General features: G+C 41.5%; 1 protein-coding gene across 3 annotated transcripts in view; it reads left to right on the forward strand.

The window, feature by feature from the left end:
* Positions 1–13,553, forward strand: part of CALD1 (caldesmon 1) — a 183,524-nt gene that overhangs the window by 59,246 nt on the left and 110,725 nt on the right. For all 3 annotated transcript variants that reach the window (XM_039243872.1, XM_039243888.1, XM_039243881.1), the window contains one exon: positions 5,008–5,101. The gene's annotated coding sequence lies outside the window, so the exon portion shown is untranslated. The remainder of the gene's footprint in view (positions 1–5,007; positions 5,102–13,553) is intronic.

Here is a 13,553-nt window from a genome sequence, read left to right on the forward strand (position 1 = left end):
AAAGGAGCTCACATAAACCCACAGAAAGCAGTTCTCTTCAAGTTTACCAAGTGAAAGGGGGTGCAAGGGGACCTCTGTCACTCTGGGCACTGAATGCAGAGGTGGCCACGTGCATCCCTGGCACCCTCCTCTGTGCGTAGGAACAGATCAACAGCACCACTGCCACTGTCGTGATTTCCAGCAAAGGCTGTGCTTAGAGGATCATTTTTTGGTAAGTCCCTATTCAGCACATCTTTCAGCATTGTGGTACTCTGCCAACAGACAGATAAGCCTGAGTCCCATAGGGGCCAAGTAACTTGAAAGAGTTGCATGATCACAGAGCACACAGAACTTATAAAAGCCTCTATCTCGGGCCCGGATTCTCCAGGGCTCCTCCTAGAACACTCTTTCCCTAGATCTTCACATGCACTGCTGCCTCCTGGAAATGTATTTTCAGCCTAGGTGTCCTCCTTTTGGAGACACCATCTCTTACCATTCAGCCTCCAGTGACCTCCCAGTGGCCCTCTGTCACAACATGCGGTTTTATTTACTCACTGTCAGAAACACCTGTGTTGTTTCTGCCCCGCTAGAACACAGGCTCTGTGACAACAGTCCTTGCTTGTCTCCGTGTGGCTCATCCTGGCTCAGAGTACCCCGCTCAGTGAGTAAGTGAATGTGGGCACGTATCCTTCTAAAATACTCCCATCAGGCTGGGCCAGCCCTTGGGTTTGAATACTTGCTTTTCTGCCTTACTAGCTGAGTGAAGGGAAGCAAATGACTTAAGAAGAATGAATTTCTCAGTGCTTATCCTAAGGTAAGAATACATACCTCACTCAGGTGGCTATAGTGATCAGATGAGATGGATGTGTACCATGTGCTTGGCACACAGCCTGGCACTAAGAGATCTTAATATATAGTATTTATAGGGCACCTAGGTGACTCAGTCAGTTAAGCATCCAACTTTTGATTTTGGTTCAGGTTGTGATCTCACAGATCATGAGTTCAATCCCCACATCAGGCTCTGCTCTGACAGTGCAGAGCCTGCTTGTGATTCTCTCTCTCTCTCTCTCTGCCCCTCCCCTGCTTGCATACATGTGTTCTCCCTCTCTCAAAATAAACTTTAAAACAAAAAGAGAAAAAATACATAGTATTTCTTATGTCCATAATGAAAGCAGAGCATATTATAAAGGAGCCATGGGGGATTTTTGAATATAAATATTAATGTTAAAATCAAGGAGTACTAATTCAACCACATTTTAAAGGTAAAATTTTAAATTAATGAAAACCTGATTGTTGTTGACTATACAAAGTTATTCGTTTTTTGTAAAAGATCCTAATTTAACCTTTGCATTAACTACCTGTTATAATAAGTTACGATTTAAGACCTTCCCCTTTGGTGTCCTTTTGGAAAATGGCATCTTTCTGTGAATACTTGTGGTAGGAAATTTAAGGTGGAATTGTAATCACTTTTTGCAAATATGTACTGACAATTTTTTTAAATTTGTGTGACCTAGGAAAGGACTAGTTTCTGTTTCTCATGCTACTGAGTGGGTTTAGCTAGTTTTTGAGGTTTTTAAGAAAATCACTATTCTTGGAGGACTAGAAATCTGATTGAGAGGAGGTAAATTTCTCCTTTCTTTTTTTTACACCTTGATTCTCCCATAGCAAATGCTTTCATATAAAACCCTAATGTCCCCCTGCCTGAGCAGACAGCTCAATCACAAGAGCAGTAAATAGCACCTGACCGTTCACCACTAGTTGAGAAGGGGGTTGTGGAACGGTGACAGGCTCGCTTGCCTAACACAATCCTGCTCTCTCTCCCTTCCCCTCTTCCTTCATCTCAGGTCTTTTCCTTCTTTACCATCCAGTCTAGAATCATATTTGCCTGCAGAGAATTTTGGCAACTGCGTCTGAGCCAGGCCAGCCAGCATCCATGTGGTAGGCACCAAATTGAAAATGTAAAGGGATCCAGTGAGTGATGGCTCACCCAGGAATCTATTGGAAGTTTCAAGGTAACTGGTGGTAGAAAAAGTTCTTAAAATAGAGAGTAGGAGCTTCATTAATTTTGTGGCTCTTGGATTCTAAGTTGGAAAATAGAAAGCAAAGTATATCTGAAGACAAACTCCACTTTCAGTCACTCTGCCATTCTCTTTATGGTTCCTTGTGAAAGCCTTTCTTTTTCTCTCTTTGTCTCACTAGCAAGATAGTTCATGAGCATAGACCCAGATACTATAAACCAAAAAAAGTTTTCCCACTGTTAGCATTTTCTTCCTCTATTTTTTTGATATTCATTCCTAAATTTAAAAATAAAAAGAGAAGAAAGGGAAACAAACCACAAGAGACTCTTAATGATAGAGAGCAAACTGAGGGTTGATGGAGGAATGTGGGTGGGGGGTAGGCTAGATAGATGATGGGTACTAAAGAGGGCACTTGTGATAAGCACTGGGTATAGCACGTTAGGTCATGAATCACTGGATTCTTCTTCTGAAACTAATACTGTGTTGTGTATTAACTAACTAAAATGTAAATTAAAAAATAAATAAGTAAATTTAAAAAATGGAAACAGTGAGAGAATTGAAAGTAGGGAATGGAAAACTGGGCAAATAAATACTGACCCTGCAAGAGGGTTTGGGGAAGATACTATGAATTACTTTCGCTACAAATTAAAATGTCTCTCAGTATGTATAGCTATAATCTTGGCAAGTAACTTTTGCTTTCTTCTAGTCTCTGATGTCTTTGTTGAAGCCCAAGGGTCAAGGATGGGAGGTCTCTGTGGGGAGGGTAATATAGTCTATATCACATTCCAGGTATAGGCAACTTATTTAAAGGTACAGATTTCTGGACACCTCTGTGGAGTATTTATATATATTTTAAAAACACTCCCCCCCAGAAAATTCTAATGTGCAGCCAGTCTAAGAAACCTATTCTAGGGGTTCACTACACGATAAGTACCATAAGGCCAAGTACCACAGCTGTTTGTTCTTTTTCATATCCCCAATATGTTCCTGGCACATAGAGGTTTTCCATCCATGTTTTTTTTTTTTTAATTTTAAAATGTTTTTATTTATTTCTGAGAGAGAGAGAGAGAGAGAGAGAGAGAGAGACAGCGTGAGCAAGAAAGGGTCAGAGAGAGAGAGGGAGACACAGAATATAAAGCAGGCTCCAGGCTCTGAGCTAGCTGTCAGCATAGAGCCCGATGTGGGGCTCGAACCCACAAACCATGAGATCATGACCTGAGCCGAAGTCGGACACTCAACCGACTGAGCCACCCAGGCACCCCAGTCCATCTGTGTTTGTGTATAAATTTACTTATAGGAGCACTCTTTGTAATGATTCTCATCTAAATTCCATCCTCAAGTACTCTGCTAATTATTTAGCAAGTGGTTCTCATTCTGGGGGGAAGAAAAATGGAGACTGCTTTAAAAGCTAATGAAAGTTAATGTGCACAAAATTTGGCCTACAGTTTTAGGGAACTCATCCATGGAAATGTACTAGTACATTCATTCATTCAACAGGTATTTCTTGATGTCCTACTGCATGCTGGCAGGGGACCAGATGCTGTAAGGAACCAGATTATGAAGCAGACTTTCCAGCTAGGAAATGCTCACCATTTTATCATCCCCTTCTCTTCAGATTTATAGAAAAGACCTCCAAACTTCAACCCACAGTAGAAGAAAAGGAATTTAAATGGGGTTGGGAGCTCTTGTCATTTTCTGGCTTTGTAACCCAGAAGTGTTAATTATATGTCTTATCATTCCAACTGGATTTTAGTCTCCTTAAGATGAGGGCCCACGTCCCCAGAATGCTAGGCAAGGTATATTAGATGTATGGCGATACAAAGGAGATGCTTGCACTTGGGACAAGGAGGAAGGGGTGGTAGAGGTTGAGGAAGGGGAGCTGGACATGGCTGAGTGGCAGCTCAAGATTAAGGAAATGGGTGATGGGCATGAAGGAGGGCACTTGTTGGGCTGAGCACTGGGTGTTATATGTAAGTGATAAATTACTAAATTCTACTCCTGAAACCAATATTACACTCTATGTTAACTAACTTGAATTTAAAAAAAAAATAAGGAAAGGGATGGTACCTGGATTTGCTGCTGAATTTGTGAACCCTCAAGGTTCCCTGATCCCTAGTTTGCAAAACAACCTCCCTCAGATGGATGTAAACTATAAGTAACACACTACGGAGGTTTTTGTTTTGTTTTGTTTTGTTTTTTACTTGTGAAAGCTGAAATGAGAATCTAGGAATCCAAGCCTAGTTTCTAGTAGTGAAATTGCAAGCCAGTCCCTTAACCTCTGTGAGCTGTTTTCTTCCAATGCCAAGTGGCAGAGGGTGGTGATGGAGGAAGGCAAGCTATATTCTTAAAGTCCACTTGAGACCCATTACTCTGCTCCATTAAAGGCAAACATTAAAAGCCCCAAGTTGCATTTCATACTCATTAGAAGCCCTGGTTGCATCATGTTAGGGGAAGACTTAGGGGTATGGTGGTGATTTACTGTCACAGTTGTTATTTCTTTGGTCATTCTGATGTTTAATATTTATTAATGTGTTTCAAGTGTGAGTTAACTCTAGATTACTAGTACATTTCTATCATTATTTGTAATCCTCCAGACCTTCTTCTACTGATCAGTCAAGTTCCTGACCATCACCAGAAGAAAACTGTGGAGAAAGCAAAGAGTGCAAAGGTCCTTGAGAGTCTGAAGCTTAGAAGGATTGAGGGTTGGGCTTGGAGAAGGGGTGTCCTTGTCTTTGATTATTGGCATTTATAGTATTCCCTGTTTTGTATTAACTGTACCACCTTCTCTACCCCATTATTTAGAATAAGTTAGGGGTTGACTCTGGAATAATTGTATTCATATTCTTTAAAATACAAATGTACAGTATCCATTTCTATCTATGCTTTATTTCCCCTTTTAGGTCCTAACTCATAATAGTACCTGAGGAAGAGATTGTATTTTAAAATATATGGTCTACATTAAGTAAAATTCACTCTACTTAATCATGTCTTCATCCTCCTTTTATACCAGGTGTCATTGAAACATTTGGAGATCCTTCAATCAAATTCTGCAGGGATTGGTGATCAACCAGAAGGCTTAGAAGTGGACATCTGATTGCTTTCTTGTGAGTAGCATTTATGTGATTGTGGGGATGGGGAGGCTCTGCTCCTGGCCTCTCTGCCTGATTTTCTAAATTCTGGCACCTAAAGATGCATTGTGAGAAGCCAGTCTTTCTACTATAGTCCTCATGGTTTATTTACCAACTAATCTGTCAAAGAATTGTTTTTCTGTTTTATAATTTGATTTTTTGCTTTATTTCTTTCCTGCATACATATCTTAAACAAAACAGTTCTAGATCAATAATGAAGTCCTCACTTCCTGCAAAGGATGCTGATGACTTGAGGGAACAGAGAGGTCATGAGTCAGTCTTCCCCAGTGAGTAAGTTCACCTTTGCACAGACAATGGGAGTTTCAGGGGCAGTAAGTACTGGTCACTTCCCATGAACCCTCCTCAGCTGGGAGGAGAAATTCCACAAGCAGAAGGTCTACTGGGGGGCCAAAAGAGGAGATTGCAGAAGGTGGAGCCTGGAGAAAGTAAGGGAAACTTCACTTGTTCACAGTTTTACCCAGGGTGGCACCAGTAGGAGAGAAAGTTTTTTGGAAATTCAGCGTGATTCTCAGGCAATCGTTGTTTCCAGATTCTATTAGTTGCAGCCTGTATTAGTTTGCTCAGGTTGCCAAAGCAAGATATCACAGACTGGCTGGCCTAAACAACAGAAATTTCCTCACAGTTCTGGTGAGATGTCAGCAGGTTTGGTTTCTTCTGAAGCCTCTCAGCTTGGCTCTCAGATGGCCGTCTTCTCCCTGTGTCTTCACATGGCCAACTGCAGCATGCACACGTGTTTGGTGTCTCTCTCCGTGTGTCCAGCATCTCCTCTTCTGACAGGGACACCAGTCCTAGAAGATTAGGACCTACCTAATCACCTCATCTTAAGTTAATTACCTCTTTAAAAACTTGATCTTCAAATAAGGTTACGTTCTGAAGTACTGGAGGTTAGGACTTGAACATACAAACTTGGGGCAACACAATTCAATCCATAATAGCCCATCATCATGTGTTTCTAACATGCTGATTTTTAGATTGTTGCAGATGCACTTCCCTCAGGTTCCTCTCCCGAACTTCCTTAGCATTGACATCACTCTCAGAACACTTGGTTATTCTGTGGTGTGTCACAGCCCTTTATTGTGTGGCTCTAATTGTCCAAGACATCGTATAATTTTTGAAATCGAAGAGTGTGGTTTTTACATCTCTCACAGCAGTAGGGGATGTTGTATATATAATAGACATTAATAACATTTATTGAATGAATGAATGATTAGAAATAACTTCTGAACCTGTAAGTTATTTGCCTTAAGACTATCTCCCAGTGATGATTATTAGTGGCACTTTTTCCTCATTTGCTGCCCTTTACCACAACAGGTAGAAGTAAGTCAAGACTGGAGAGTGGCCAAAAGAAAAAACATGATTAGCTGACAGCAGAACGTTACCTCTCTCCTCAAAAAGGTAGTAGGAGATAGTACATAGCATGAGCCTGCCCCAGATCCTATCACTCTTCCATGAGAATGCTGTTCCAGGAGACAAGAAGGAAAGACCATGAGCTTAGAGTGTGATTTACTGAGTATGAGGACTTGTGGGACATCAAGGGCATACACCAGTCTGAAGTTCAGGTGAGAGCTGGAGACAGAGATGTTCTCAGTCATAACCTCTACTTAGGAATTAGATCCATGGCAGAGGATGAGGTCATCCAGAGAGATTGTGTGGAGAGAGAGGAAAAGTGTTTCCAAAATGCCACCAGAGATTGGTGTGTAGGTTTTCCTGGTAAATAACAGAGGAACCCTCCCATGAAGAAGAAATCTACATGCGATTCTTAATGAGGGTTTGTAAGAACAGGTATATTAACTCATGTGTATGTCTGCCTTTTTCTCTCTCCTCATTTATTTGACCCTATTTTATTTATTCTTCTGTCCTTTCCTTTGGAGCTATGCCCCAAACTATTCCTCTGGGGCTTGCCCTCCTTACCTTTGCCATCCTCTAGCAAACTGCACCCATGAGCATGTGTTTGACTCCCTAAGTTTCTGCCAGGTTGGGTCTCAAACATCAATGCCTTCCCTTTGGGGCCATTTTCATCAGCCAATCAAAGCTGATCAGACTGGACAATAGAGGAGCCTGGCATTGGACTCCTCAATGTACGAAGAGACAGAAGGCAGATCTTTCTCAGGGACTGATGCCATAGAACATCATCTTGTCTAGACAGTCAGTAAAGGACTCAGTAGAGGGGAATGTATGTCCTTTGCACTGAACTCCTTCCTTAGTCTGCTGATCCCTACTGGTTTCCCCACTCTACCCTTCTATTGAGGCCAGGTTTACCCGAGTATGAGTTTCCTTAATTTTTCCTGCTTTCTGTGACAAATAAAAGAAGGAAAAATATTTATCCATTTCATTTTCCAGTATTACTTTTCTTGCTTTAAATTTTCTTTTTGCATTTTTTCCCCTCTCCTTCTCTCTTAATTCTTTCTTTAGCAGAATCTTGATCTTTCCTTGGATTGTCTGGTAACAGTGGAAGAGGCTATCTGAGGTCTGGAAACTTCCTCTTTCTTGTCTACAAACCCCACCATTTTCTCTAGTGAACTGTAAGATACCAGGTTTCTTAGACTACTCACTTCCACACTTCCCTCTTGGTGTTCTTTGAGTAGCCAGGGAAAGATGCCAATTTTTATGCAGCTACCCAAAGTATCAGTGACACCTGAGTCAGTGGTTTTTACCTATAATGAGAAAGGAGAAATTTTGTAGTCAAGAGAAAATAGCTCTACAATTCATGAATGGTCTAGATGGGGTGTTCCAAATGAATGGTGGCCAGTGGCCAGCATAGGTGCCTCCCAACTGTGTTTCATTAATTTCAGTCAGCTACAGGGTTTGGAGAGAAAGATGATTTTCCTATGAACATGTAAAAGAAGTACTTTGAATTGTAAGTATTTGCCCTTGTTTAAGAACAGCATAAATGGGAGAGTTTATAACCACAATGGGCCAATATTTTTGGAGTCAGTTGAAGCTCCAGATGGAGAGGAAAGAGGTTTTTTTCTTCCTCTTTCCTTGAGTTTTGCAGAACAAGTCTCCCTGGACACCCTTAATAAAGTGCTCAGTCTCTTGTTTAGTTCAAGTGTGCCCAAACTTGCTATCACAAGATCTGAAGGAATCTTTCTTATACTAAGAATCTTCTCTATAGATTTCTGATAGTAGCTGTAGAACCAGCCTCATATGTGAGAATGTCTTGAATCCACTCCTTCCTCAAGAGTCTCACCTACAAGAGCCCACACTCAAGTCCTTGTCATATGGTATAGGAAGAAAATACACAATGAGCCCAAGTTTGGTTAGGGGTTGAGGGAAGAGGAGGAACACAAATTCCATGGTCTCATCAACGTTCTGGAACCTTCATGTTAAGAAGGGTAAGAGGACATTCCAACATCACCATATGCAGATTTTGTAACTTTGGCCTGGTGGAGTTTTCCTGGCCAGGGAATTACACCTGGCCTTAAGAGGTGCCTCCATGGAAGCACCCATCCCTGCCTAGCATGGCTGTTGACAGAAGGAGGTTGGTCCAGGGCGGGCAAGCCAATATGACGGCCACAGAGGGCAGGGGGAAAAAATAGACAGTGGTGCCAGGAGTACTTTCTAGAAAAAGGTTCTTCTAGAACTTCTTTCCAGACTTTTGCCTAACAGTCATGAGTAAAGAGATAAAGAATGATTGTGCTACTTAATAGCTTTCAACCAAAATGATCAGAAGTCTTACCTGAGGCTCCAACTATGATTGGATTTGTACAATCCAAGAACACAAATTCGGCTGCTTCTGAGCTCTGCTTTGGGAGGTTTAACAACCTGAAATAGTGAATATCTTGCACTACGTGCAGCCATACTCCAATAGGATTTAGGTAGAACAAGTGCTAGGTCTGGGGTTGGTGGGGTGGGGAGGAATCTGAAACAGTTTCCTTCCTACCATTCTCTATATCCCAGGCCCAACTTAATTCCAAATTAAATCTAGATTTTTTAAATCGACTTTCACTAAGTAAAGGGCAGAGCTGCATTCCCTGAAACAGATATTTTAGGCCAAAATTATTACTTGGGCCTTTTTTTCCTCCTCCTTTCTGCTAACTCAAAACAAAATGTCTGTCATTCACTCTAACACCAGCTTTTAAGAGCTGGAGACAAATGGAGTCTGAATATTCACGCCAATGTGGTACAAATGAGCTGTGATTTCAGGATGCTGGCTGTTTCTCTGACAGGAGAAAAGAGCGGTTGACTAGTTTAATATCTTTGGCTGAAAACACTTTGTTTTAAAGGGATGGAGAAGGCCAACATTAATATTGAGTCCTGTTATTTAATGACCAAATAGGATATATCATGGAATGAGGCATCCTGAGTCTGGGGCAAGTGTGTTTATCATACCCAGAGGGAGAGATTACAAATGTAGGTGGGACTGAAGGAAGGAGTTCTTCTAAAAGCATTTTCTCTAAGTTCTTAAGAATTCCTCCCATAAGTGTATGTACCCATAATTGTGAATCTGATTCCCTCACAGATTTACACAATTTATAAACATAAAGACATCTGTTATACTGAGGCAGTCCAACCACGTCCCTCAGAATGTGGCTAATGGTTTAGAAATAAAAGATGCAGTGGCAGGTTGGGGCTTAAGGAGGAGGCTGTGACAGCCATTAGCACTATCTATCCTTCCTCTCATTCCTTGAACATACATATTCAGTCATTCATGAATTTACTGTTTTTATAGTATATTGTATTGAACAGTCTCCATCTCAGGTGCTATATTAGGGCTACATTAGCAATTCTAGTATTCCTTCATTCTCTCCTATAGATTGGACTATTTTTTATTTTTTATTCAATCCAATAGACAATTTGGTGAGTACAATAATGTGTTCACTGATGTAAATTAGGATTTCCAATACTTTTATTTGTTTTGCATTGGCCTCATTTTGGCAAAGAGTCATAACATTTTAAATTTCTCTGCCTTCTCATCCACCTGTCATACTGAATTATGTGGTTGATAGGCAAAACATAACAATGTGCTGGCTATATCTGTAATTCTACAGATACTGCAGACTGCTTCAAAGAATAATTGTACAGCTGCTCCCAGTATTCTTTGTTTCCTAAATTCTGGAAGCATTTTTTAAGGGGGACATGATTGTAGTTTCAAAGTAATTGAAAATTAAAAGCAAACTTGAGGTGCTGTGACATTTTGATGGAATGCTTAGAAGAACCCGAGGTGAGAAACCCAAAGTGGATCTGCCATGAAACGAGTGGAGCAAAAGCTGCAGGACCCCTCCCGGGGACATGTCTCTGCCACAATACCTGCTGAACTCTTTACATTTAATATTGTATTCTCTTTCTTTTTCAAATGTTTATTTCTTTATTTTTGAGACAGAGAGAGAGAGAAACAGAGAGGCAGAGAGAGAGGGAGGAGAGAATCCCAAGCAGGCTCCATGCTATCAGTGCAGAGCCCAGTGCAGGACTCAAACCCACGAACCACGATATCATGACCTGAGCTATAATCAAGGGTCAGATGCATAATCAACTGAGCCACCCAGGTGCCCCAGTATCAAAGTAAGGCCTCCCAAATAACCTTCAGATCCCACAAATTTGGCCCTGAGACCGACGCAAACCAATAAAGTTAGATCACTGATCTTCACATCTAAAGCTAATTAAATTTTAAAAAGCAAAGAAATAGTCAATGTGTGAAGTACTCTGTTTTAGTTTTTAAGACTTTAGAATGAATTCAACTTATTTCCTAAAGCAAACCCCACTTAAATGAAGTAATAAATCAGCTTGCCAAAACACAAATGAACAGATTTATTTTTACTTCATTAATAAACATCAAATATGAGCCTGCCTAACGAAATCCTCTGGACAGGAAACCTCTCCTACTAAGGGGTGTTTGCACAGTCAGTCACATGATCATTTCATCTTCAAGATTGTTGCCACAGTCTACCTTGTATTATCCATTTATGGGTCTTTTGGGATGGAGCTTTGTTCTGTGATTAAAAGCACAGACTCTGGGACACGCCTGCGTGGCTCATTTGATTGAGCGTCTGGCTTCAGCTCAGGTCATGATCTCATGGTTTGTGGGTTCAAGCCTCGTGTCGGGTTCTGTGTTGAGGGCTCAGAGCCTGGAGGCTGCTTTGGATTTTGTGTCTCCCTCTCTCTCTGCCCCTCCCTTGCTCATATTCTGTCTCTCTATCTCAAAAATAAACAAACATTAAAAAAAATTAAAAGCACAGACTCTGGGGCCAGGCGATATTTACTAGCTCTGTGACCTTGGACACATGACTCAGCTTCTCTGGGCCTATCTTTTAATCTATAAAATGGAGACAGTATGGATTGTTAGAAAGATTTAAATTTATATTTATAAAGTTCTGAGAACTGTGCGTGGTACATAGTATCTGCTATATAACCACCGGGTAGCTCAGTAAATAAACTTCTCTATGTGGACTCTAGTCTTGTATGGGTTCATTTGTGGGTTCACTCTTGAGTCACTAATGAATGACTCTATAAATCAGAGGTCACAAAGTGCCAAACCTGCAAACCTGCACATAGACCTGCAAATGTGCTTCTCTTGTCCAGCATGGATTTTGTTTTTAATTTGAATTTGAATGCTCTTAATGCATGCATTCTTCATTTTCCCATAGGCCACCACTCCCCAGATATTTGCCTCTTTGATTCTTCAAAGCATTTGAATTTGTTATCCCTGGTATAAATGAATGAACACGTCACATGCAAAGACTCCTACTGTTAGTGGCAGTTTTATGACTTGAGGGGCCAATAAGCCACTTCCACTCCCTGGGGTCCTACCTGCAAACAGGGTTCTGCTTAGCCTACCTATCCCTATTGCTATATTAGAAGTCACAGAAGGAAAATAAGATAAGTTGAGTAAGTACCTGAGTGAAACATGGATGTGTACTACCTAATGTTGGAAGATCACTTTCATTATGGACTGCGTTGACCAAGGCTACATCCGTCATGACAAGTGAGGTTGTGCTGGGACTAACTCAGAATCTCCATGTCTTAAACAAGGGTTTAATACTCATGCTTTCTGTCTAACCCTGGATAGGCAGAGGTTTCCAGTTCACCATTTTGTTATCCTTACTTGGGGCCCCCGTCTGACTAGCTACTCTCTTGGAAATATTGCTGGTTACTGTGGTAGAGAGAAAGAGATCTCTGAAAGGTCTCACACCACAAATTAAATGGTCTACCCTAGAAGTGACATGACACTTGTGCTCACAACTCAATGGCCAAAACTAGTCATTTGGCCTCGTGACGACAAGGAAGCCAGCAAGTACAGCTCTATAAAGCAGGGACAGCAGGCAAACTGCGTTCATGTCCATGGCCTGTGGCATTATTTGGGACTTGGATTTTCAGGCCAGAGGTCTTTCAATAAACTCAACTCAGCGAATATTCCCATGCATCTACAAAGGCATAGCAAGCTACTCAGCACTGTGAGCAGATTTCAAAGGCGATCTAGACCCTGACATTGAGCAGCTTCAGACTTGTTCAAGAGAAAGAGTTATAAGATATCTGAGCAACAAAGCCATATAAGATTGATCACCAAAAAGAACAATACCAACAATACTGCAAAAGTTGAACAAGAAGATGGTTCTGGAATAAAGATAGGACTGAGCTAGACTCTAGAAAGATACATGGACTTGCAGGAGTGGAGGGCACTTCAGGTAATGAGAGCGAGGAAGCAAAGACAAAGGCTCAGGGGCAGCAACAAGGGCTACATTTTTGCAGGACCGAGGACTGTGGCCCTTGGTGAGTTGTGTTTGCATGTGAGCAATCATGTGATGGGGGCAGTGAAGCCACTTCACGGAGGGCCCCTGACGGGTTCAGAGACTCAGGATGGTGGTGTGTGGGAGGAAGATCATTCTTCCTCACTAACCTCCTCCAAAACCAGGCATTGCACCTCCCAGTCATTAGCCCTCAGCTGCTTATTCCCTGAACAAGGAGTCCTACAGGCCCAACAGCTTTCCAGACCCACAGGCCGTCACTGAATGGAGAGAGCGGTAAACCTAGGGCTGTTTCTGCTTCCAATTGAAGGCATCTTTGATTGCTCCTCCTGCTAAAAAAGAATATTCCAAGTTCAAGTGAAATAGCCTCTCATTGCTGGGGTCAGTTCAGCCTCTGCTATGTAACATCTGTTTTTGAAATTCAGCTGAGACCCTGACTTAAACCCATTTAACTTAAAAAGCAGCAAGAGAACATCCTGTTTTCATGAATGTCCAGGGGCTGTGTGTCAACAAATAAAAGGTCTGTTTGGGGTATTCAAAGGGGAAAAGCTGGTTGTGAGATGTTCTGCCACTGGGGTAAATTTATTACGGACTGTTCGTTTCTTGGAATCATGAACCAGAGTTTGAAAAAACAAAGTGGACCAGCTTCATTTCAATCAGCAAATTTTGGCTTAATGGTAGGTGGGAAACATGCTTTTCTTGTCAGAAGCTCACTGAGCTGGATG

The sequence above is a fragment of the Hyaena hyaena genome, unplaced genomic scaffold, assembly GCF_003009895.1.
Source record: "Hyaena hyaena isolate Hyena2069 unplaced genomic scaffold, ASM300989v1 scaffold_8, whole genome shotgun sequence".
NCBI classification, from domain to species: Eukaryota; Metazoa; Chordata; class Mammalia; order Carnivora; family Hyaenidae; genus Hyaena; species Hyaena hyaena.